At 43.5% G+C, this 27,033-nt stretch overlaps 2 long non-coding RNA genes across 5 annotated transcripts; one reads left to right on the forward strand and one right to left on the reverse strand.

The window, feature by feature from the left end:
• The first annotated feature begins 19,866 nt into the window (after positions 1–19,866).
• Positions 19,867–23,998, forward strand: LOC125524519 (uncharacterized). Of its 4 annotated transcripts, XR_015611389.1 has the most exons (6): positions 19,867–20,258; positions 20,398–20,506; positions 20,994–21,065; positions 21,962–22,983; positions 23,616–23,697; positions 23,778–23,998. It is a non-coding gene; the product is annotated as an uncharacterized LOC125524519 (long non-coding RNA). The 4 variants fall into 4 exon arrangements; XR_015611386.1 differs by having other exon boundaries at positions 19,878–20,258; positions 21,962–23,697; XR_015611388.1 differs by having other exon boundaries at positions 19,878–20,258; positions 21,962–23,697; positions 23,789–23,998.
• Positions 23,999–24,471: 473 nt separating this feature from the next.
• LOC125524520 (uncharacterized) lies at positions 24,472–26,551 on the reverse strand. The gene is made up of 2 exons (XR_007290799.2): positions 26,412–26,551; positions 24,472–26,297 (listed from the first exon to the last, which is right to left on the reverse strand). It is a non-coding gene; the product is annotated as an uncharacterized LOC125524520 (long non-coding RNA).
• Positions 26,552–27,033: the final 482 nt, after the last annotated feature.

Below are 27,033 nucleotides of genomic sequence, written 5' to 3' on the forward strand. Positions count from 1 at the left end.
TGTTCATTTCCTGATATCAAGTAATTGTTTTCTTTGTCCGGCAGGGTTTGGAGAAAATTCACCAGAAAAGTTCCGGGACTGCCGAAGGAGCTGGAATTTAGACACCCGAAAGTAAGTACTATAGTAGCATGTTCCGCGCATCTCCTAGTGATTCAAGCGCTAGTTTAATCAATACCATTTAGCATTCTTGCTTATCAGTTTAATTGACCTCTATTTCTTGTAAAGTAGTTGTGGCAGGAACAAGGGAATGATTTCTGTGGATACTACGTCTGCGAGTCCATCCGCCAAACGACCTGTGAGCGGGGCGGGTACTCTGACGAACAATATGAAGTACGTAAATAACAACATTCACAATTTTATTTTATTACCATCATTTGTGTTGAGTTTCATTCATTCATATATATGTATTGACCCCCTTCTTCAAATTAGATGTTTCGGAAGCGGGATGAACTCCTAGCACCAGCTCGCATGCGAGCAATTCAAGAGGAATTGGCGGCATTCTTTCTTGACCTCGTGATCGCTGAAGACGGAGAATACTATGTGGACCATGAGTCCGTATGATTATATTTGTAAGACAAAATTATTGTATATATGTAGCCGGTAGTGTCGGATAGATATACGAGAACTTGTTGTTCGATCAATCTCTCGGAGAAGGAGAGGTGGTCGATATCACTTCTCTCTGTATGCATATATGTTCATGACGATCTTCTGTTTCCTTCGTTTGCTTACTAGCTAGTTAGCGTGTCTAGTCCTCTCTATACGTATGTATAGTACGTAGCGTCGACCAAGCACGGACATAAGAGAGGACACTTCTCTCTATTAATTATAGCTAGCTAACACAATATATGAAACACCTAAATTAACCCCCCAAACCCCCAAAACCCCCAACCCCCCCCCCCCCTTCAAAAAAAAACAAAAACCCCAGCCACAGAAATGCTGACGCGTGAATGCCTATTGGTCCCGGTTGGTGCCACCAACCGGGACCGAAGAGTCTCCTGCCTGGGCTCCGCGCATAGGCCACGTGGAGGCCCATCAGTCCCGGTTCTGGATTGAACCGGGACTAAAGGGACAGGGCATTAGTACCGACGCTTTAGTCCCGGTTCAGGAACCGGGACTAAAGGCCCTTACGAACCGGGACAACAGGCCCTTTTTCTACCAGTGCAAACAGGTTGTTAGGTCCAGTGGACAATTTTATACCTTACTAACAAAAGGTGGGCTTCTGGGCCGGATTATTTAGAGTGATGGCCCACAGTTTGCGACCCGTCATTACCTTATTGGCTTAAATTTGTCTAAAAAAAACCTTTTTGGCTTAAAGGCCACTGCTAATGAAATACTAGTGACTGGTCCAATATACACGCCTATCACTATGAAAACATTGCAATAGCTGTAAAACAAGAGGGGTAAAGTTAGTGTCACCTAATACCGGACTTACAATCTACTGAACCTCATGTTTTTAGTTCCGAAGTATCTCAAACTCATATTGTGAGCTCGAGGAATCCCAGTATTTCCTTGGAGGCCCTTGTACAAACCCATGATGATCTTTTGTTCCTTACCTGGCCATGTCAAATAGACAGTTCTTCAGCGGGAACCTCAACTTCGCTGCCCGTGCGGCCTCTCTTCAAAATGCACTATATTTGCTGCATGCCGTCAGCTACGTACTTGCGCGTCTCCTCTGGAAGCAGAAATCGCAGCATGCAAGGAGGGGATTGAGCTTGCTCTTCAATGGACAACCCTGCCGATTATTATTCAGTCCGACTGCAGTGACATCATTAATCTTATCCAATGCATGAGCAAGGACAGGTCGGTGCATTCCATGGCAATTGAGGAGATTAAGAGCCTTCTCCATGAAGGGAGGGAGTTTCTAGTCAAGCATGTTAGGAGAGAACAAAATAATGTAAACCATTATTTGGCTAACTTTGGTAGATACGAGAAGCGTACTGCAGCATGGCTTCGATCCGGGCCTGGAGATGTGCCAGACCTATGTAAGGCAGACATGGTCGATGCTTGATTAATACAAACTCCCTTACCATCGCAAAAAAAAGCACTATACTTTGTTCTTTCTTAAAAAAAATAGAACCTTTGTTGGATATTTGATTGCAAATATAGCTAGGTTGTTTAATTGTTTTGACTTTAACTAGGTGCATGCATGGTTCATCAAAATGATTTCATGTGTTCAGAAAGGGAGTAAATGTTTTAAGTAGTAGAATTATCTGTGTCTAAATAATAGTCCAGGTCCTTCCAAAATTTATGCGTTCTGACTTTGTTCGGTATCCATAATATGAATATTTGATCATTAAACAAGTATGACTGTGAGTGAGAGATTACAAAAAACTTTATATTCTGAAACATTTTTCATGTGGTACCATTTACACATAACCAACATAAATGGTTTTCTTCGTATTAGTAAGTCGTCTAAGTGTTGACTGTTGGTTTTCGGGCTCTAGTGAGCTCAAAATTTTCGAAGATTCAAAACCCAAAATTTGAAGGTTCAAAAAGTTCTGAGGTTGTGTCAACGCATACGTACACATGTGAACTTGCAATAATACCCGCAAAATTTATGTAGACGTGTTTTCATTTGTGCATTACTCAAAAAAGACGATCCGCATTTATTTGTACGTCTCAAGTTTTGCTAAAAAAGGACTTCTAAATGTGGGTTTTGTTCTTTTGGAAATGTAGACTTACTGAACCTTGGGAACTATCCGGGTTTCCATGAAATGTATAGGTAACGATCATATACATGCATGAGCAAATTATGGGAGCCATCACTACTGGGATTTCCAAGTTTCCCGAGTACTAGAAAACTCGGCGAAAGCCATTTTACACTCGAGAGAGAGTTTGCCGACTGTAATTCTTGGCTAAGGGTACTCGGCCCGAAACCTTCCGGGCTCCTAACCATGAAAACGTAACCAAAATATTGGAAGAGCTGGTGATTTCTCTCATTACTATTCTTCCGTGCTACTTAATCATGAAAACGTAGCTAAAATATCACAGATTTTTCTCCGGCAAAATGATAATAATATCGATGCAACACATATTTTATCATTTTTATCTATACTCCTATAAAAAAGCTCAGTAGATGGTGTGTTTACCATCCATTATTTCTGACCATTAAATCTGCATCTAATGACTATGAGGTAAGTTGTGGTCCTTTTACAACAATAGGCCACTTCTCTGCTCCAATTTGCAGAAAACTCCTTAGTATCTTGAAACCAACCACATCCCCCCCCCCCCTCCACCTCATCAAAACAGCGCGCAAAATATATTTTGAGTGAAACACAATATATCTTTAGTGATATATGTATATAAAAAATAGAGTGTTTTCTTTCAAGTTTGTGAACAAATATTATTCTACTTTGGATCTGCTGCAACGCACGGAATCCTTTACATTTAGTGGCTATGCTTTCTCTAGTACTCTTATTCAAAGTATATACACCTATGAACATGATGCATCATAAAAGAGTTCAAAATGTCCACACACCCGATAACCAGTTTGGACATGGTGTTACCGACATACTGTAAAAGGAAAAAGGGTGTTAGGCCACATTTTTTCGGATAGATAAAGTGCCCTCTGATCTTGTTGTAGTGTAGTGAAAGATGAATGTTTGTAAAGACACAAAGTCGTTTAATTCCATGTCCATGTGTAACCCAAAGGTTACCCAACGGGTTGTTAGGTTCGCTCGGCAATTTTATACCCCCACGTAACGGGAAATGGGTTTATGGGATGGATTATTTAGAGTGATGGCCTACAATTTGAGACCGTCATTGCCTTTTCGGGAGCAACTATCCAAGGTTACCCCTTCCGGGGATCCTCCAAGGGTCATCTTTTTGGCATGCGAGCGCGTCAAGTTATGCGCCCAGTCCCGGTCACGTGTTGCGTACTGGGCGCTTTCTCTGATTTTTTTTTCTAAAAGCATTTTTGGGTTTTAGATGTGTTTTCATTTTTGGGGCTTTCTAGGTTTTTTTCTACATTCTGAATCAATTTTCTTACGGTTGGGGTCCTCAAAAATAAAATGTGCTTTCACAAGAAGCACATCTTTGCTTCCATCTTCTCATAAATGAAGAAAAATTGTCTTCTACCAAAAGCTCAAATTTTCTTCTCGTAGATGTGCTTCCATGAAAAGTGTGTTTCTCGAAAAGGGAAAACAACTATCATCCACAAGACGCACAAGTTTGCTTCTCATGAAAATACATATTTGATTCTTGTGAAAGTACATATGTGCTTCTTGCTTCTCGAAAGAAAAAGAATTGTGCCTCCACGAGAACACATATTTGCTTCCGCGAGAAGCACATCTATGCTTCTCGGAAAGGAAAAAACCTATGCTTTCATGAGAAGCACATATTAGCTTCTCGTGGAAGCACGGGTTTGCTTCCGCGAGGGAAAAATCGGGCTTCCAGGAGAAGAACAAATTTGCTTCTCGTGAAAGCACGAATTTGCTCTCGTGAAAAACAAACTGTTCTTCTTGGAAAGGGATTTTTTTAAAGCCATACTTCCGGGCTTCAGTTTTTCTACTAATTTTTATTTGTTTTTTCTCGGTCTGTTTTCTATTTCCATTTTTACTAGATTTTGTCTCTTTTTGTTTCTTTTTTTTTCCGTGTAAAAGAACTTCATCGTTACCTATTAACATGGGAACTGGTTTTGAAAATCTTGTCGCAAGAAATCCAAGGGTGAAAATGGTTCAAAATTTGGACGCACGGCTCGAGACATAAAACATTTTTAATAAATGAATCTACAAAAAAAGGAAGACACTCCGGTTACAGCAAGTGGCACACATGCAAGGTGCCACTTGTCAGCGCCTCAGAAGATGGGGATGACCTTTGCAAGGGGGACCTCTTAGGGCATCTTCAATGCCGACCCTCAAACCACCTGCATGGTCCGGACGTGTTGTGCCATCCAACGCGAGCATTGTATCGGTCCACTGGACGATCCGGAAGTACTTTTCCCCGCAAACCGGAGACAAACTAGCACTAGTAGAAAAAGGGTCAAATGTGAAGCACATTAGTGCCGGTTTGAATTTGAGCCGGCACTAATGTGTGCATTAGTGCCGGTTCCAACGGCTAGCCGGCCGCTCTCATTAGTACCGGTTCGTGGCGAACCTTTAGCACCGGTTCGTGCCACGAACCGGTACTAAAGTGAGTGGTGGCAGGATGTTGTCAGTCCGGGGCCCCTCCAGCACCTTTAGTACCGGGTCGTATCATGAACCGGTACTAAAGGTCGTCCTACATAGACCCTTCGTCCACCCGAGCTCGCTCTGTTCTTCCCCTTTCCCCTCTCCTCTCTGTTCTTTTCCCTCTTCCTCTCAAGCTCATCACATATTTTCCCCAAAATTTGTCAAGATTTGAAGGCCCCCATCCATTCAAATGACCACAAAGGTTAGCAACTTTGTCCTTTCATCTCTCATTGCTAGATTAGCTCGTGCAATGCTCTATATAGTGATTGATTTTTGAGTTTAGTAATTTGAGAGGAATTATATATATGTGCTAGTATTTGATTTATATGCAATTTGAGGTCAAAAATACCACTTAGTTTGCATATGTAGGTGTGGTTTACTTAGTACCTTCTAAATCTCCGTCGTAACCACCGTCGATCGCTCGCACGTCCCGGCGGCGGTACCACCTTGTGGTGAGCCTCTTGTTCATGAAGTTTTATATAAAAAATTGATGTTTGTGTGATTTGGATATATAGTTACTCGTATAATTATCTTACACATACGTTGTTTGTTATACATAGTGCCATGGTTTTGATATCTGTCCCCGTCGGCCCTCGTCCGGGTTATGATTCGGATGTGGTATATTCTCTTTTAAAACTATTCATTGCATTTCGTGTTTATGACAAATTATGCCCATCAAGTTGACATAGATATTTGTATGTAGGAGGTAGTTGAACCGGAAATTCCAACCGACCCTATTGTCGAGAGGTTAAATTTAGTTGAAAGAGAAAACGAGGATTTGAAGGAAAAATTGAAAAGAATTGAGGGAGAGAAGATGGAATTGGAGTTGCATGTTGCCGATGTCGTCGATGATCACAAGATTAAGATGGAGAAAATGCGATTGAAGATTAGAAAGATTAGAAAATATGCCATTCATAGTGAGGCTTGGTATCATTATGTTGTTGGATCAATTGTTACCTTAGTTGCGATCTTGAACGCATTTGTTGTTGCATTTAAATTCTTTAGCTAGAGAGTTATTTGTTTGTTGCATTTAAGTGTTGTATGATCTTTATTTATGAACTTTATGTATTGTATTAATTTGGTGTTTTCGGTGCTGTGTATTGAAGATGAGCCGGCAATGGATGTACGATGACCGATACTCTTCCGAGTTCATTAATGGCGTGCGTACTTTTCTGCTTGCGGCTGAGGCAAACAAGCGGGCGGATGGTTTTATTCCTTGTCCATGTGCTGGCTGTAAGAATGGTCACAATTACTCTACGTCAAGAACCATTCACGTCCACCTGTTTGAGTCCGGTTTCATGCCCCACTATAATGTTTGGACCAAGCATGAAGAAAGAGGGGTTATGATGGAAGACAATGAAGAAGAAGAGGACGACGACAGCTATCCTGGCCATGGGTTCCCTGAATACGATGATACAACAATGAGGGAAGAAGCTGAGCCGGTAATGCGGGAAGAAGCTGAGTCGGCAATGCGGAAAGAAGCTGAAGAAGAGGCATCAGATGAGCCCGTTGATGATCTAGGTCGGGCCATTGCCGGTGCAAAGAGAAACTGCGCAAGTGATTTGGAGAAGAAGAAGTTGCAGCGCATGTTAGAGGATCACAAAAAATTGTTGTACCCGAGTTGCGTAGGTGACAAGACAAAGCTGGGCACCACACTGAAATTGCTACAATGGAAGGCAGAGAATGGTGTATCTGACAAGGGATTTGGAAAGTTGCTGGTAATGATAAAGAATATGCTTCCAAAGGACAACGAATTGCCCAAGAGTACGTACGAAGCAAAGAAGGTTGTCTGTCCTCTAGGGTTAGAGGTGCAGAAGATACATGCATGCCCTAATGATTGCATCCTCTACCGCGGTGAGTACGAGGATTTGAACGCTTGCCCAGTATGCGGTGCATTGCGCTAGAAGATCAGCCGCGATGACCCTGGTGATGTCGAGGGCGAGCGCCCCAGAAAGAAGATTCCTGCCAAGGTGATGTGGTATGCTCCTATAATACCACGGTTGAATCGTTTGTTCCAAAACGAAGAGCATGCCAAGGCAATGCGATGGCACAGAGAAGACCGTAAGAAAGACGGAAAGATGAGAGTACCCGCTGACGGGTCGCAGTGGAGAAAAATCGAAAGAAAGTACGGGAAGGAGTTTGCAGATGACGCAAGGAATGTATGGTTTGGTCTAAGCACAGATGGTATTAATCCTTTTGGGGTGCAGAGCAGCAACCATAGCACCTGGCCTGTGACTCTATGTTTGTATAACCTTCCTCCTTGGTTGTGCATGAAGCGGAAGTTCATTATGATGCCAGTGCTCATCCAAGGACCTAAGCAACCTAGCAATGACATTGATATGTACCTAAGGCCATTAGTTGAAGAACTCTTACAACTATGGAATGGAACAGGTATACGTGCACGGGATGAGCACATGGGGGAAGAATTTGACCTAAAGGCGTTGCTGTTCGTGACCATCAATGATTGGCCTGCTCTCAGTAACCTTTCAGGACAGACAAACAAGGGATACCGCGCATGCACGCACTGTTTGGACGATACCGACAGTATATATTTGGCTAATTATAAGAAGAATGTGTACCTGGGACATCGTCGATTTCTTTCGAGCAGGCATCCCGTAAGAAAGAAAGGCTAGAATTTCAAAGGTCAGGCGGATCACCGGACAAAGCCTTGCCACCGTACTGGTGCTGATGTACATGATATGGTCAAGGATTTGAAGGTGGTCTTTGGAAAGGGTCCTGGTGGACAACCTGTGGAAGAAGAAATCTATATTTTGGGACCTGCCCTATTGGAAAGACCTAGAGGTCCGCTCCGCAATCGACGTGATGCACGTGACGAAGAATCTTTGTGTGACCCTGCTTGGCTTCTTGGGCGTGTATGGGAAGACAAAAGATACACCTGAGGCACAGGAGGACCAGCAACGTATGCACGGAAAAGACTGCATACATCAAGGTCATGCAAGCTACGCTCTTACCAAAGAAGAGAAGGAAATCTTCTTTGAATGCCTGCTCAGTATTTAAGGTACCGTCTGCTTCTCGTCTAAATAAAGGAAATAATAAACATGCCAGAGAAAAAGTTCCAGAACCTAAAGTCTCATGACTGCCACGTGATTATGACGCAACTTCTTCCGGTTGCATTGAGGGGGCTTCTACCGGAAAACGTTCGATTAGCCATTGTGAAGCTATGTGCATTCCTCAATGCAATCTCTCAGAAGGTAGTCGATCCAGAAATCATACCAAGGTTAGAGAATGATTTGGTGCAATGTCTTGTCAGTTTCGAGTTGGTGTTCCCACCATCCTTCTTCAACATCATGACGCATGTCCTAATTCACCTATGTGAAGAGATTAACGTTTTGAGTCCTGTATTTCTACACAATATGTTCCCCTTTGAGAGGTTCATGGGAGTCTTAAAGAAATATGTCCATAACCGTGCTAGGCCAGAAGGAAGCATCTCCAAGGGCCATGAAAATGAGGAGGTCATTGAGTTTTGTATTGACTTTATTCCTGACCTTAAGCCGATTGGTGTTCCTGAATCGCGGCATAAGGGCAGACTGGATGGAAAAGGCACGCTAGGAAGGGAACAAATAATATGTATGGACGGACATTCTCTCACTGAAGCACACTACACAGTTCTACAGAATTCCGCCTTGATGGCTCCGTATATGGATGAACACAAGAATTTGCTACACTCCAAACACCCAGAGCGGTCTGATGACTGGAATACACGTGAACAAACCAGGAGTTTCGCCAGCTGGTTGCAGACACGTACCATGCATGACGCCTTTATTGAAGACGACATGTACTTGCTGTCCCAGTTACCATCTTCGAATATAATGACTTTCAAAGGGTACGAGACAAATGGTAATACATTTTACACGATCGCCCAAGATAAGAAGAACACCAACCAAAACAGTGGTGTCCGCTTTGATGCAGAAACCAAGACGGGAAAGGAAACATATTATGGTTATATACAGGACATATGGGAACTTGACTATCGACGTGGTTTGAAGGTCCCTTTGTTTCGGTGCAAATGGGTCAATATGACACGAGGCGGGGTAACGGAAGACCCGCAGTACGGAATGACAACAGTGGATCTCAACAATCTTGCGTATGCAGACGAACCATTCGTCCTAGCCAATGATGTGGCACAGGTTTTCTATGTGAAGGACATGTCTACCAAGCCGAGAAAAAGAAAAGATAAAGAAGCGAATGCATCGTACGATGAGCCAAAGCGGCACATAGTTCTTTCTGGAAAGAGAAACATCGTGGGAGTGGATGACAAGACAGACATGTCAGGAGATTATGAAAAGTTTGATGAAATTGCTCCATTCACAGTGAATATTGACCCGAGCATCCCGTTAAATGATGAAGATTCTCCATGATTACGGCGCAAAGGGACACACGCGAAGAAAAAGTTCCACACCCAAAGATCTGGGATGTGATCGGTTTCACTATCATCACTTTCTTCTGTGTTTCACACCCAGGAGGGAATCTCTGTAATAGTTAGGGTAGTTATGTGTTTTGGCATTTCAAACGCGAAGAAATTTTATATGCAAACAAATTCTTTCATGCCTTTACTGATTTTTTCAGCTAAATTGAATATAATGATAAAACACACTAATATTAAACATAATAAAAAAGAATCACTGAAAAATGTATTTTTAAAGTTAAGTTATTCATAAACTAGTGATTCACATAAATTTCAAATAATTCAAAATTTAAACTATTCAAATTTGAAAACTACCAGCACTAACAGAAAGTTTCTAATTTTTGTACCTAAAGCAAAAATATTCACAAAGAAACTCTAAATACAGCAAAAAACAACTAAAAATAAATAAAACAGAAAAAAACTAAATGAAAAAAACCCACCTACTGGGCCACAGCGGCCTGCATACGACTAGAAACCCAAATTGTAATTGGGCCAGGATGCAGGCCCGCTAGCCCAATAGGCCCATCAGGGCATAGCAGCAGACGTAGGCCCGGAAGGCCTGCTTAAGAGAGGAGCTCGAGAGGTAACCGGTACTAAAGGGGTGCGCTTCCCGCCGCCTGGCCTGGCCAAAACAGACCTTTAGTACCGGTTGGTGGCTCCAACCGGTACTAAAGGTGTCCCCTATATAAGAAAACACTTCGAAAAATTTCAGTTTCTCATCTCCCACTTCTCTCTGTCGCCGCCCCGTCCCGCGCCATCGCCGCCCCTGTCGCGCCGTCCCCGTCGACTCCGCGACGCCCCCGTCCTCGTCGCGTCGTCCCCGTCGACTCCGCGGCGCCCCCATCGCCGGCCTGTCCCGGTCGCTGCACCGGCCCGTCGCCGTCCCCTCGCCTCGCCGCCGTCGCCTCGACCTCGCCAGCGCGCGCTGTGAGCCCCTCCCCCGGCCCCTCTCCTCCCTCCAATCGATCAAAGCCACCGCGCGCCGACGCCGGCCGTAGCGTACACACACGCGCGCGCACACACACACACTACATGCACACACACACACACTACATGCACACACACACACTACACGCGCACACACACACAATTTTTCTGTTTTTCATACAAAGTTTAGATGAATTAATTAATTAGATTAGATTAATGTCAAATAGTATATAGAAATGTTAGTTATAATATATATAATGTCAAAGGTTTTTTCTGTTTTTATACAAATGTTATAGAACTGTTAGTTATATAGAAATGTTAGAAATTTTGGAAATGTTAGTTTTAGCTAGATGAATTAGATTAATTTCAAATTGTTAGACGATGATCGATGTTTTTTTAGCTTCTTATATTTTTAGTTATAAAATTTAGAATTTGCATATATGAAATCACAATCCATCATTTAAAAAATGTTACTTTACTTTTGCGGCATATAGTATTTGTTGTCGACGATGCCCGACCCGCATCCTCGCCGTCGACCCGTTCGCGACGACATCCTGCTTCAGAGGACCCATGTCCGGGACTGGGCTCCGCCGGGCTGGCAGTGGGAGGTGCTACCTTCAGGGGCACAACGCTTGGTGAGGAACCCGGCCTCGGGTCCCGTCGTCAACCCTCATCTCCTTTGGTGGCGTTCGTGTGGGCCACTTTCGGTGCGGAGGGAGCCGGCCCCGCCGGAGGTGGCATCGCCGTGTCAGGGAGGAGGACGAGCACGTCCATCGCTACATGACTGCTATGGACGTCAGGTTCTCCAATACCTGGCAGGTTCTTTGGGGAGATCACCCGAGCTATGATCGAGTGATGGTTCCTTCACTTTGGTTGTCCACCGCCTAGATTACTCTCTAGTATTCGATCTTTATTAGCTAGCTAGCTAGCCAGTGATGTATTCGATATATAATATTTGAGATGATTTATTCGAGATTATATATATTATTCGAGACGATGTATTCGAGATTATGTCTATTATTCGAGACGATGTATTCAAGATTATATTCGATGATGCTTATTATGTACTATGATTGATTCAGTTTTTCCTTATTAATTGATTGCATCCATGCATTGTAATTTGAATATATTTCTTTTGGATTAGTTAAACAAAACCTATGACGGACAATACCGGCAGAGAGGGAGAAGAGTCCCTGTTCAATATCATATGCAATCCTCGCGGGCCAGATGATGATCAGAATGAAGAAGATTATGACGGCTCCGAATATCTAAACAACACCGGGGAGGATGATATGATATTCGATCGCGACGACCGAATTGATGAAGTCATAAACTATGAACATGACGAAGAAAATGTTGATCTTGAAACAACAAAGACCAGCGGGGTATATATATTTATATAAGCAGGCATCTGGTGATCATCACATGTTTTAAATGACTTGAAGATATATTAACGAATCGATCTTTCTTCTTTCAGCCATCCGGATCGAGCAAATCTTCAGGCAACAGGAAACGAGGCCCGAACAAAAAGTTGAAGGAGGGCGTAAAGTACAATATCGAGGCTATCAAACCTAATGGCGAACCATTAGCGCCTAAGAAGATTGCGGACAAGTTCATTCGTCAGTGCGGAGTTCTGGTGAAGGACCAACTCCCGATCTCCCTTCAAGAATGGAGAGAGCCAGCAAAGCCACGTCCAGGAGTTACTTTTGTCGACGACAGACAAAAACTTCTACTTTGGGAAACGCTCATGGAACATTTCACCCTACCAGATCATTTCATAGATGCAGATGTGGAAAAGTCAAGGACGCTGCTCTTAGGAAGATGGCGGTTGCATTCAAGAACCACAAGAATCGTGAATGGGCCAAGTACGTCAAGGGAGGAAGGAAGACTCCAGTATTCGAGGGAACACTAGAGAAGCAAAGTGCTCATTGGGACGATTTCGTGAAATTCAAGGATTGTGAATTATCTAAGGAACGGTCGAGAATAAACAAGGCCAATGCCGCAAAAAAGGATAAGTTCCATAAGCTGGGGCCAGGTGGCTATGCGGTGGGAATGCCTAAGTGGGATAAGTCTGAGAAAGAGATGTTGGATGCAGGTGTCACTCCAGAAACATTGAGCTGGCCCCCCAGGTGCAGGACTTGGTTCTATGCGCATGGGGGGGAGTTGGACCCGAAGACAGGCAAAGTTTCGAAGAAGGCATGTCTGGACAGAGCCGAAGATAAGCTACTTGTTGCAATAGAAGAGGCTCGATCAGGGGTGTTCCAGCTCAACAGAGAGAACGACGAGCATACGTGTGCCCTGGGAAATCATGAACACCCGGGAAGAACACGAGGCATGGGCGCTATTCCATGGTATGAGGGGTTTTCGGACTGGAACGCCGACTACAGAACCCGTGCGAGAAAGAAGATTGCGGAGGAGAAGAAGAGGAAGATGGAGGAGGAGCAGAGGAAGCTAGACTATGAACGCCTTCAAGGCCTAGAATCAGCGCACACGGACTTGGCAGTCAAATTCCAGCGGCAGCAGGAGCAGATCGACTCACTTAGCCAGCAAAGGGGGTCTCAGCAGCTGCAGCAGCTAGTGGATGATCCACTATTGGATAGCACCGTCCCATCCATGCCGAGAAGCAGCGTGGGTTCCGCCCCGGGCGACGCATTGCTGGATAGCTACCCAGTGGATGACATCATAGAGAACACTAACTGCGAGCTACACTTCAAAATGAAGAACATATCCATGAAGGTGGCGGACGCCCTTGCTTCTACAAATCTCCCTGAGGCAACCTTCCATTGCAACCCTATTCCAGCGGGCTATGCTCGTGTCTTGGTTGATGAGGTGGTGGACCAATATTCGGGGCTAGAGCTTGACATTCCTGGAGGTGATGATGAGCACACACTGGGAGAGGCCAACCATCGTATCATCTTATGGAGAAAGGATTGCATCATCTTTCGAAGGCCACCGACACCGCATCATCCGACTCCTCGTCAAAGTCCGCCACCGAGTCAGCAGACTCCCGCTCCTCCAAGTCCACCAATGCGTCAGGCCACTCCTCCTCCAAGTCCGGCATAACTTCAGGCCACTCCTCCTCCTCCAAGTCCGGCAAAGCGTCAGGCCACTCCTCCTCCAAGTCCGGCACAGCTTCAGGCCACTCCTCCTCCTCCAACTTAGCCACGTCAGCCGTCTTCGCCGCCTCAGCTATGGTGCGTAGCGGTACAAGTTGAGGTAGTACTGGAGGTACAGGCAGAGGCAAGCGATTTCAATATGGTCCAAGCCTCGCGCCTCTTCCGCAAAGGCCTTACGACAAGTCCGAGGAGGAAAACGTAGCCATATCGAAGGCCGAGGTGGAAGCCCATTTTGCACCGAAACCGCCACCGCCGCCAAGGGAGAAAGTGCCTGTGGAAAAGATTGACCACTTCATTCGTATGGCTAGAGCACCAGCTCCCAAGCCTGTTGACACAGACTATGAGCGCCACATCAAGAAGTTAAATCAAGCACGTCTACAGAAAGAGGCGAGCTCGAGCTCGAGCAAATCAGCTGGCAAATGGAGCGGTAAAACCGTTCCCCAGCTGGGAGAACAGGCGGCGCAATCAATCCCCCCGCTTGTTGTGCCAACAACACATGAGAGTAGGCGCGCCCAATATTATTGTGGGCAAACCGTTAACGTTCCCGGGCTGGGCGATGTGGTAATAACCGAGGAGCATATTGAGCAGGCTGAAACGCTCATGATCACTGTTGGACAACTCCTCGATATCGAGCCCATGTCTCCGACTAGAGAGGAGGAAATAAAACGGAAATATGTCCGGGGCCAACCTTTGGTCGAGCCAGACGAGGTCAAGAAGCTCCCAACGAGAATTTATGAATTGCATCAATGGTACATGGACATTACCAAGATTTCCAATCAAGAGTCCCTTATGGTGAATGTCAAGAAGGATCATTACTGATGTGAACTGGGACCCGATCTTTCGATGAGAGAGGATAACTACGATTTTTGGTGGGACTTGACCCTCACGATCCGGCTACCAACCGTACAGGAAGAACCGTGCACGACTGATATCCACGGCAATCGCTGAACCAACTCCACGGCGTTATCGACCGAGCCAACGGCGCGATCGACCTATCCACGAAGGATTTTTCCTGCAAGCAAATCGAAGAATATGCAAGAAAATAATAGCCAAGCAATTTCAAAATTGCGAATATGCTAGATGGGATTAATCTCACAAGATGGGATTCCAATAGGATGTCTTGACGGTCGCACTAGCCGCTACGAGCGAAGACAAATAAAAATAACAATAGCTAAACTTCTCTAAACAAAACCCGACTAAACCCTAATTTTAACTAGCTATTTATTAAGAGGAGCGGCCGCCTTGTGTCTTGGTTTACGGAACGGAGGATGTACGGAGTACAACGTCTGCACGCCTCAGCCGAAATTGATGTTTCCTTCGGTTGACAAGATGTGTGGCCCCAACGTGATGTACATGGGCATCGTAGCATGCAAGGCTGGCTTTTCCTTGCACCTTCCTCACGCATGCATGTACAGGAGCACTTCTTTGGCTCGGCTGCATGTGCATGGGTGCATTTGTATGGCCCGTGTAAACTTCAAGTGCATAATCTCTCATCTTGATACTTATTTTGCAAATGCCTTCAGCAATCCTACACAAGAAATAAATTGGTGTAGTATTTTTGTCCCTGGTAATAAAATATAATATCATATAATGATCAATACAAATTACCTGAAAATTGTGTCGTGTAATATTTGTAGACGTATCTATGCCCACATCATCCTCCCTTTCTTGAAAACAAAGCCGTCCTCGGCTTTTATTTATCTGAAACACATCATAGAGCAACGCATAAATAGATGCAACATATATAGGCCGTTCCGATGGTGTTAGGTTATGAGGGTGAAATAAATTTGTAACAACACCATTAGAAATATCATGAAAAGTTTTATCCCACACAGAGTCCATGTATGAATTATGGGGACACAAATGAACTAACTGAGCATGTGGTATGTCTAGTTCAAAAGTTGAGACACTCAACGGAAAAATTTCAGAATTGATCGCAAGCATAGTATGCATAGCATGATCTGTTGATTTAGCTTTCTCATCATTTATTATTTCATCGGGGGTCATTGGAAGCAAGTTAATGGTTTTCCCTTCAAACATGAGAAAGCTGTGACCGTTGAGTATTTAGAACTATTTCAGCTATACAATCAAGACGCACTCGACAAATCTATCGTCAGTTGCTATTGTTTGTAAGTGATTTCTTTCTGTAATTTAAGTCTCAAGCTAGCTGTAGTGATCATTTTGATCAATCATTATATGTAATTATCCTCACTATATTCTTTTCTGTGGTATTATGCAGGATGAAGATTTATGAAATGGAAAAAGGTGGACGCTATGGCATTGGGTTCGTTGACCCAAATACCATTAATGAATACACATGGAAATTAGATCCATATTATGAAAAAAATATAGAGGAAAGCATGCTAGAGTTCTTCAAGCGCCTCAAATACAATGAAGATATACTGCTTCCTTACAACTTCGAGTGAGTCACACTGTCTTGTACTACAAATTCTGTTTTTGCCTACTAGCTAGCTACATGTTTTTGCTTACATATGCCCGCTTAATTAAGACATGCAAACGTGTGTGCATGCAGATTTCACTGGATCTTGTTAATCATTAAAGTTGATGAAGGAACAGTTAAAGTACTAGACTCACTACTTAAGAAAGCAAGTGACTACACCATCGTGAAGGGGATAGTCAACAGGTAATTTCAATCATTATTAACTATATCTCGGCCTATTTAATTAGTTTGTCATTTCCTGATAACAACTATTTAATAACTCATTTATTCATTTTCTTTGTCGGCGGGCAAGGCTTGGTCAAAGTTCATCAGGGCCACTCCAGGCCCATGGAAACAAAATCTGAAATAGTATCGACCCCAGGTAAGTAATTAAGTAGTACTAGCTAGCTGCCATCTCTTTAATTATCATGCTTGATTAATTATTATCTGATCAATTCCATTCTCGTAAAGGCCCTAAAGCAGCCGCCGGGGAATAATCTGTGTGCATACTACGTTTGCGAGAACATTTGCATGATGGCGTCCGAAAGGAGTAAATCTCAAAGACAGGAGTGGGTACGTTTGTCAGAACATTATTCACAATTTTTACACCATTATCGATATCTAGTCACACAACTAATACACATGCATATTGATCTCCTTCTTAACAGTTCAAAGAGGTACGGGAGAAGCTCCGAACAGAGGACCGCGTAGAAGCAATTCAAGAGGAAATAGCGGGATTTTTGCTCGACCAGGTCATAGATCCCAAAAGAGAATACTATTATCCGCTACCGCCCCCATGAACCACTTCCAATTGTTATCGTGCTCCGAAGGCACCAATTAGGCTATTGCCACTGGCTCCGAAGGCACCAATTATGAGAAATTGTAGATAGCTAGCTAATTATATATATATATATATATATATCATCGAATGTCTCACAATCACCATTAATTAATTCACACATATATACACACATGTATATATATATATATATAGTGTTACTATTCATCACCCAGGATGCAGAATAAGTTATTCTTCACTTGAAGTAATTTTACGATCGCTTCATAAATAAATTACGTTTGAAATACAAATAGAAACATTCATATTGATTCACTACGTAAAATATGGTATAAGAAAACAAAAAAAATAAGTTATAAGACCAGAAATATCGCATTTTATGTATGTTTTACACTATGTTTTTACGTTCGTAATTTTACATGACATAAAATATTTTTACGGGGAGTATATATTTTCTTACGTTCTCTTTTTACGTATGAAATAAGACAAAATTTACGGAACCTAAAAATACGATGCATTGACGTCAAACTAGAGAGGGATGAAGAATAACTATTCCTCATCCAGGGTGACGAATAGCGTGACCCTATATATATATATTATGATCGGTTCTACTAGAAATTCTATTTATATATATGCATAACGTGTACAATATGTAGTATCGTAAAATACCAGCAAACGAAAAAGAATTAAATGGAAAACACAAAATTAAATGAAAAAGAAATCATAAACCCAACCCCCCAACCTTTTAATACCGGTTGGTGTCACCAACCGGAACTAAAGGGCTCCTTGCCCCTGAAGCTGGCTCGTGCCACGTGGTTGCCCTTTAGCACCGGTTCGTGCTGAACCGGTACTAAAGGGGGGGGGAGGGCTTTAGTGCCCACAATTTAGTGCCAGTTACCGAACCGGCACTAAAGGGCCTTATGAACCGGTGTTATTGCCCGGTTCTGCACTAATGTAGGGGGGCTTCGCAGGCGTCCAGACCGCTGCCATATCCACTCCTGACTGCCCTGGACCACAAAAAAATCCCACCCACCTCTCCCGTGCTTTTCATCAAACACCCGCGATGCTTGCCACGCCGCATTCATGCCGACCCAGATTATGCAGCGGCCGGCATTGATGCTAGTGATTTGATCGGATGGGAAGGCGGCGCAAACAGACGCGACCTCTCAGGCGTCACCGATTCAATATGGATGCCGCATCCCGAGAAACCAACTCCGACCGCCGCGCCGCATTGAAACGGGATGACCGCCCCTTCGCCTGGTCTGGCCGCAGCTATTTAAGTCATGCGAAGGAGACACACAGATCCGCACTCACCCTCCCCGAGTACCGTCCTCCTCCCCCTTCCCATCACCTCGCCAAGCCCACCGGGGATGCTAAAATTCTGGTTCTCTACGCAGGTGGAAGTTCCTCTTCAGGCAGATCGTGGCGCCGCCGTCCTCGCTCTCCAGGACCATCTGCATCCACGGCGACAGGCTCCTCTGGCAAGGAGTCATCTCCTCCTCCCACGAGGAGGACCAGCCTTAGCAGCGGCCTGGTCTCCTCTCGGAGGTGCTCTAACGGACAAAGCAGTCGTCCGTCAGATGGGCCTGGCGCCACCACCACGGGCGCGCGTGAAGGAGTCCCCCCCTGCGCGCGTCTGCGTGCAGCAGGAGTTGACATCCCCACTCCATCAGGTGAAGGACGAGCTGGCAGCCCTGCCGTGCAACGGACTCCACATCGGCGCCTGTGTCAAGGAGCCGACGTCCCCCAGCGCCTTCGCTGTGTGAAGGACGAGTCGGCGTCTCCCCCACCACACAGCCTCTACACGCAGATAGACGAGCCCTCATTGCCACTACGACGCCACTGTCGCCTGATAAAGGAGGAGCTGCCACCACGATTGCGAAGGTGCATGGCCGCTTCCTCCACTACCTTGGAGTAGGCGGTTACGTCCCTGGCTGCCGGGCCATTAAAACCATTCAGCTACGCATCAAAGGCGATAGCTCGCGATAGCCACGTCGGCAACAGTACTAGACAAAAAAGATTTATCAGGCCCACCACATCGTTTGCTTTTTATTCTAAGAAAAAGACAGGAGGAGAAAATCGCCTTCACAGCCCCTTCTCCGCCCTCCGCCTCGTCCTCTTCTCCGGCGCCGCCACCCCACCCCTTCTATCCAGCGGTGTCGCCTCTCCTTCCCGGTACGTGAGCCGCCGCCTCGCCGCCGCCCCTCCTCCTCCTCCTATCTTCCGCCGTCTCGCCGCTGCAGTCGTCCCCGTGAGCAAGCTATCTAGGCTAGGGTTCATCGGAAAGAAAGGAAAAAATCCCCATTCCCTCTGCCGTCTCCTATGCCCCGCTGCCCGCCTACTCTTCCTCTCTGCAGCATCGTGTTTATCCTCGACGCAGAAGGATAACGCGGACTGAAGAGAGGCCCTGCCGCCATGCTCCTTTTTGTAGGGACGGGGACGGGGACGGGAAAGGGAGGCCCGAGGACGGCAAGTTCCGTCGGATGGTAGCGGTCGTCGCCTCGGAGGGCGCAGGGGGAGGCGCGCTGCTCGCGTCGCTCACGGAGCCCTGCGAGGCGCTCTCGTTCTGCACGGAGGATGCCGGGGGCTACTTCCCCATCGAGTCCGCCGCCCGGGCGCTTGTGCGGCTGGCCGACGCCGAGGTCGCCAGCCCCGACGAGATGCTGCTCGCCGTGCGCTCCATCACCTACAGGTATTTTCAGGAATGGAGAGAAGCACCCTTCTCTCTTGTGTGATGTAGCTTCGAGTTCTTTGTTTCATTGAGTATTTTTGAAAGAACTAATTGATCTTCAAAATCCAAATATATGTACAATTCAGATATTTCATTGAGGTTCTGTTTTTTTGGAAAGCAAATATATGTACTCCAAAATCCAAATTGATCTTCTGAGTCAATTACTATGGCATATTTTTTCCTCATCTACATACTTTTACTGTTTTACAGATTGGTTTTTTTGCCTTTTTGTGGCATCTTTCGTTTCATCTGTTAAGATAGCCACAACCAGTGACTTAAACCTCTAATATCTTGAGTCAAGATTCCTTCTTAAAGTGAAAATTTTCGTTTATTCTGCTGCTGCAATGATTGGCCATCTATATATTTGGCTCTGGCTTACAGGTGGCATTTCTTTTCCCTTTTCTGTAGGATAGAACTTTTCACTGTAAGCTGCTAACTTAGCAGTAACCTACTATTCAATTTACATGTTGTGACTATAGATGACAAGGTTTGTATTTTCTACTCAGGTGGTTGGATATTAGTTATGAAGGTTGTCCCTGGATTTTTGCTCTATCGAGGACTGCATGAGCTTGGTCAATATGCATTCTTGGAAATTCTCTGGGAGCCAGCCATAAAGAAGGAATTCCTACTATATCATGTGGCATTCTTAGTCAGGTAGGTCCAATCTTCCATCCTTTGTTTTATGTTTCTTCTATTGTTTAGTTTTCTTGATAACCAGTTATAGTATTGGTCTTACACATGTATTCTTATTCTTTGTTTGTGAGGATAAACATTTCTATGCTCGCTTTTGTAGGTACTAAATATAACCAGATGAACTGTTTTTGCAAACGACTGAGTGCTAATTACACGAGTTCAAAGATTAAGCTGAGTCCGATCTATTTTTCTGTCAATTTAGTTTGAAGGTAAATCGTTTTACAGTCATCCCGTTAGAACTTGACCACACAACATGCATGGTGGTTTGTAGTTTGTTGACATAAATGTCAAACAGTTTATATCTGCATAATTCTAGAAGTGCTCTCTTATAATAATCCTCAGTACAAGTTGTATCAGACTAGCAGTATAATGTTGGATGAATTGATTTAATTAATTAGTGACTATTTTTGCATGAGATGATCATTAACTTTAGTTATGTATGTGAAATATGCATAAAGAATTTTTTGTGTTGTGCCCATGTCCCATGCATATATGATTTCCTTTTGCTATGTATGTATTCATGTATATACCGCATCCATTTGGCTGAGTTGCTTGCCTTGCTTACTTCTACAAATAAAGTTGTTTCATATTGGAATTATGAAACATGATTTCTATTTTCCTTGAAGACCAAGGAATCATATTTTATTTATTTTCTGGAAAAGATCAGCATGCTAATTTTTCCTTAATCTTATCCAGAATTTGTTATTGCCATCAGAAGGTGTACTACTTGACCATGCAGGATACAAGGTGTCACGATGATTTGATGAGGTAAGGTAATCGTTGAGTCATGTTGTCAAATGCTAATGGATGGAATTTCTAATGTATGGCTGGAACAACAAGTCGGTGATGATATTGCGACGTCTTATTTGAGAACTGTAGACATGGTTTGCCACGCTGGACCTTGTGAAGATTATGTCTATTCTTTGTTTAAGACTAATTGTACACATTCATGTTGCAAATATTTCTTCGGTTTCTGTTCTCAAGGGTATAGTAATGCAGAAATGGCTGAATTTTACAAATTGTAGTACTTCTTGTGAGCAAGCATTCAGTTCAAAAGCTGCCTAACATGCTGGTAACTTGCTAAATTAGGCATATAATATTATAATTTTAGTATCATCTGAGAACTTCTCTTTAAGACAATGGCAGTGAACATTTGTTTCCGACAATGACAGTGGATATCGTATATTTTGCTCTCTAAAAATGAACTATTGTGGTGTTGTTCACCTATCAATGTGCCATGTTTTCTATCTAAGAATATGCCACATTTGCTAAATAAACCAACTCATTAAAGTGATGGACAACTAAATACTTTTTATAGAGCTAAAATAATATATAGGCAACCAAACAACCTTCCCTTTCAAAAAAGGCCAAGCAAACATCTGGGTAACTTCCTGGCGCAGCGGAGCGCCCTTGCCCGCTAGTACATATTATGAACCCTCAACTCATACAATTTTGAAGAAAACATGAACTGGATATATGATGCATTTTCTTCAAAGTATGGTATATTTAGTTGGAAAGAATGACATTTTGTCAAGGAAGAAACTGCCTTAAATCCCTTATGATAAGCATGCGGTTGATCTGGGTGCAACTCATATGCACCAGAATACTTGGCTATAGCATGTTTTGTTAGATCCATTCTTAAGAAAATGCATTATTCTTGAAAGGCGACACGCTCACTGCAGCTTGACCACGTCATCCCTGCCAATGCCGATTAGCTCAGCCTTGGTGGCGGCGGGCTCCTGGACCACCTCAAGCAGGTGCCTGCTGCAGCGGCCGACATGTGAGGTATGCTCTTTGGTACTAACTCTTCATTCTCGACATCTGGCTGTGTCTGTTCCTCATATTGTATCCAAATACCGGTGCGAAAAGGCTTTCTTCTAGATCTGCTCATTATGGTTCTCCAAATACAATACATTCAATGATATTGTAGTTTTTGTGGGCTTGTTCTTTATAAGAAAATAATTGTACACATAGCACTATAGTTAGAAGCAGGTCTACGAAGGCATGGCTTCAAAATTCCATATACATGTTTTGTTCCTTTTCCTTTCCATATCTATGGTTTTCATACTAATTTATGTTTTCCCCTCAAGGGAGGACATGTGTATTTGAGAGAGGGTTATGGAAAAGAGGGGGCTGGACTAAGAGGAAGGAGTGGAATCACATGATGCACATTGCATTTCTGTCTGTGCAATCCAGTTATATACTGATAAGGCTTTATACAATAATAAGCTCCCTATCTGTTGAACGTCACAATTAGTACAGAGGCACAAGTCATTTCTGACAATTGAAGATCAAACAAACAATACTGCAGAATTATGCCAATATATGTTTTTGATGTACATTGAGCTTGTCAGTTTTACTGTCACCTTTAATTTTGGAGACATGGCTAACTATTTTCTCCACTATTTGGCATCTTCCCATGTTCATCTTGACAGTCTGGTTTTCTATGATCTTGTTTTCTATTTGCAAGGGCAAATTATATTTCAATGATACAAATGGCTGATGTTAGTTTTGGTATATATGTGGTCAAGAAGGTTGTCAAGGAGTGATGGCCTCAGATTTGTTATGGGGCAGTTTTTTTTAATAGAGCGCTTCTTGCGCACAAGCACTGGAACCATCGGTCTATGACATACATGATTCTCTATAACTTCTACCAGAATGCTTTCTTTGTGCTAATGCTCTTCTGGTACATATTCCCTCCTCTGTGTGTTTCTCATATGATGTAAGCTCAGTATATCTGTGTTACCTTTGTTACCTGTCACCTACAATTTGACTATCCAAATGTATGAATATACGGAAGCATCATCCCGCACTCCCTTTTGGCCTTTTTGGACCTCTTGTAATGTACACTGGTCTAATTAAGTTCTTAATGAATTGATTTAGGCACACTACATATTCTGTAACTCTTGTGCTGATAGATTAGAGTACTGCTTTCTATTCCATTATCTGCACATCAGTTCCCACAGTAGTGGTTGATATTCTAGAGGACTTACTCATAATAGTCATGATACCCTTCTTTATTGTCTGAGACTATTGAGGCAAAGCTTCAAAATGAGGGCTACAACCTGACACTCTTCTGAAACATAATGGTAGATACCTTGTAACAACGCCTTGTCCTTTCCTATGTACATTTCTTCACATATAATATCAGTTCTGTTTCATGTAGCAGTCTTCTTTGTTAGTAATGTTCCATGTTTCTGTTTACATGTACGTTCATTAATTTTCCCGTTTGAACCCCCTTAATTAGTAAGGTGAGCTCACAAGCTTGGGTCCTAAACCACAAGAGTTCGAGAAAGTCATCATACATTCCTTCTGCAGGACACTAGCAACCTCGGATACAAGTACCCGTGGTGGTTTCTCTGTTCTTAGGAGACATGCTGAAGACTGTCTTCCTCGGACGGTTAGCATTGCAAGCATTTTTTGACTCCACTTGATGTCTACAAAATTTCTGGCTTATTGAATGATATGTTTACTTGCAAGACATGTCGCAGAATCCACATAGAACCGGGTGGCATTTTCCTCACATTTCATGGTGATTTTAATTTGAGCATTCAGCTTGAATACCCTTTAAACTTTCCGTCGTTGTGCTCTTATTGTTTTGGTGTAGCACTTCATGTCACAACTGAATGTTGAATTCTTACCACTGCAGAAACTTCAACATATACTGATTCATTAGATAATGAGTATGTGTGAGCTCTCTTTGTCTTTCTGGTTGAATGTTGAATTCTTACCACTGCAGAAACTTGCAACATATACTGATTCATTAGATAATGAGTATGTGTGAACTCTCTCTGTCTTTCCGGTTCTACCTCATGCCATCAGTGTTTTTTGTTTCAGATGCCCTAATCTCCCTTGTATTTAAGCGTCATTTATTTAGCTCTTCCGAAATTTTTCGCCAAAGTAAGTGGAATGGGCGCTTTCAACCTGGCACCGCCTAGATTTCTCTCAAGAGGCGCCACCAGGTGGCGCCCCAACCCCTAGTGATATCCAAGGCGGAGCGTGCAGCGAGGCAGAGGGAGAAGGCGCGGGCCACATCCTCCACTAACTAGTGATTTCGTTCTTTTGGGGCTCTAATACCAATGGAGAGCGGTCAGACCAGCCACAGTGAAGAGTAACATACAGTAGTAACATACACATATCCCTACCTTCATAGTGGGTAGTAACATAAGTGTGGTAACATGCAAACCTTTATTTATTATGCTATAGACTCATATTGCATTGGAACATGTGATGTTACAGTAACTACCTAAGTTACTACAGCTCCCTCTCTCCTCATTAACTCATTGCCACATAAGCAAATTTGCTGAGTTGGACTCGATGTTACTGCTGAAGTTACTCCCATTGTGGCTAGTCTTACTGCCAACGAAATACTAGTGACGGGCCCAATAAACACCCTTTTGGGCTCTGATATTAATGAAGAGCGGCCACTGCTAATGAAGTAGTAGTAATGAAATACTAGTGACGGTCCCAATGTACACTCCGATCACTAGTGCTAGTGTTTTAACAATTGACAAGCCTAATGACCGATTTTTAAGTGGCTAAACTGGTAACCCTCCCAAGGGGTTTTGCAGTAGTGATTTTATACAAAAAAAAAAATCGAGAGCCGCAAAATAAGACGAGTAGAGTTAGTGGCACCTCGTACCAGAATTGCAATTTACTGAACCTATCGTTTTAGTTCCCAAGTATCTCAAACTCCAACTTTGAACTCGAGGAATCTCAGTATCCATGGAGATCCTCGCACACACCCAGGGCGATGTTTTGTTCCATACCTGGCGTTGTCAAATAGACAGTCCTTCAGCGTCAACCTCAACTTCGCTGCCCATTCGACCTCTCTTCGATATGCACTATACTTTATCATTTCTTATTTTTCTTAGAATCGTTGCTGGATATTAATTTAATTGCAAATACAGGTAGATTGTTTTACTTTAACTAGGTGCATGCATGGTTAAGGATTTAAGACAAATATACATTAGCATGATTATGTGTTCAGAAAGGTGTATATGTAGGGAGGGTGTGGTAAATGTTTGGAGTAGTAGAACTATCTGTGTCTAAGTAATAGTCTAGGCCTTCCAAATTTATGTGTTCTAATTTTTTTTGGTATCCATAATATGAATTTTGGACCATTAAAAAAGTATGACTATGTGAGTGAACGATTACAAAAATCTTTATATTGTAAAACATTTTTCATGTAGTACCACTTATGCATAACCAACAAAAATGGTTTTGATTATATTAATTAGTCGTCTAAGTGCAGATCCTGGCTTCTGGGCTGGAGATTTTCATAAATTTGAAAACCGCAAATTGAAGTTTCTAAAAGTTCTGAAATTTTGTCAACACATATGTACACATGTTAACATGCAATACATATCTGCAAATTTGCATGTAGGCATATTTTCATCTGTGTACTACAAAAAAAAAGATGAACATGTGTGGACCTGTATGAAAAATGGTACATTTATATGTACCTGTATAAAAAAACACATTCAAACGTGTGGAGTTGTAAAGTTTAGTGATATAAAACATCTTATATTAGTTTACAGAGGGAGTAGTTCTTAGCTGAAAATTCTCTAGAAAGATATTTGCAAAGCATCATAACAAGGTGTCCATGCTTTAGTCGTGTCTTCCAGAGAATTTTGAGCTAAGGATTAGACGATTTTGAACCTTTGTTTTTTGTCAACCCGCCTCATTATTAGCAATATATATCAGTTACATTTAACATTATTTCAGTTTGTGCAGTTGTCATGCATCTAAATGCTTCAGACAAGTTCATCTTCGCTCACAAAAAATCATGGACAAAAAGTTGTGCAGATCGATCGAGGTCGAACAGACAACGAAGTAGAGGCCGGAACAGCGAAGAACTGCTCACCTGACAAAGATCATGGCAAGGAACACATCACCCACATACATACATATACATATATACACATATTCAAAGACCTGCTGCACGTAGGATCCGAGGCATATATGCACCCGATCCGAGGCATACATCAGTTGGAACCCCTGCAGAAAACACACAGAGCAGATCATATCACTTACGTAGATATATACCACCGCTTGTTAATTCCATGCAAGCTACTCAGCTGCGTGCGAAAGGATCATCAGTTACGTACGTACCTTTGTTAACCCCGCCGTGAGTCCCCACCACCACGGCGGCGGCGGCGACGACCAACATACGCTATATACAAAACTGTGCACGCAACAGTGTGTGCACCACAAACAACGACGAGGACCAAGATATATTACTAAAATGCTATGTGCTATGTGTGTGTGCAGCAACTTGATATGCATATGGGGCATTTTATAGGCGGCAGAGTCAGAAGGCAGAGGCAGACGTCACGGCCCTACACCGATGCCACGCGCCGAGCTGAGTCCATGACAAAAGACTATCTAGGTTGGTAGAAGGGTCGCCGGGTAGTTGGCCAGGGTAGCTAGCTCGCTTTCCCTTCAAAAGAAGAGAGAGAGAGAGAGAGAGAGAGAGAGAGAGAGAGAGAGAGAGAGAGAGAGAGAGAGAGAGAGAGAGAGAGAGAGAGAGCTATGGTAGCTAGCAGATGGAGCTTTGCTCGGTGTCCGGTGTGTGTGTGCGGTGTGTGTGTTGCGTTGTCGCGTTGGTGAGAAGTTTTGACTTGTGGGTGCAGCTAGCAAGCCCGGAACGCACGTGGCCCCGTCGCCTCGGCATGCAGCTGCATGCACCAACCTCTCTCGCGCTCGATCATCTCATGGTCGTCGTGGCAACGCA

Source organism: Triticum urartu, chromosome 7A (genome assembly GCF_056163025.1).
Source record: "Triticum urartu cultivar PI428250 chromosome 7A, HENAU_Tu73, whole genome shotgun sequence".
In the NCBI taxonomy this organism is placed as follows: Eukaryota; Viridiplantae; Streptophyta; class Magnoliopsida; order Poales; family Poaceae; genus Triticum; species Triticum urartu.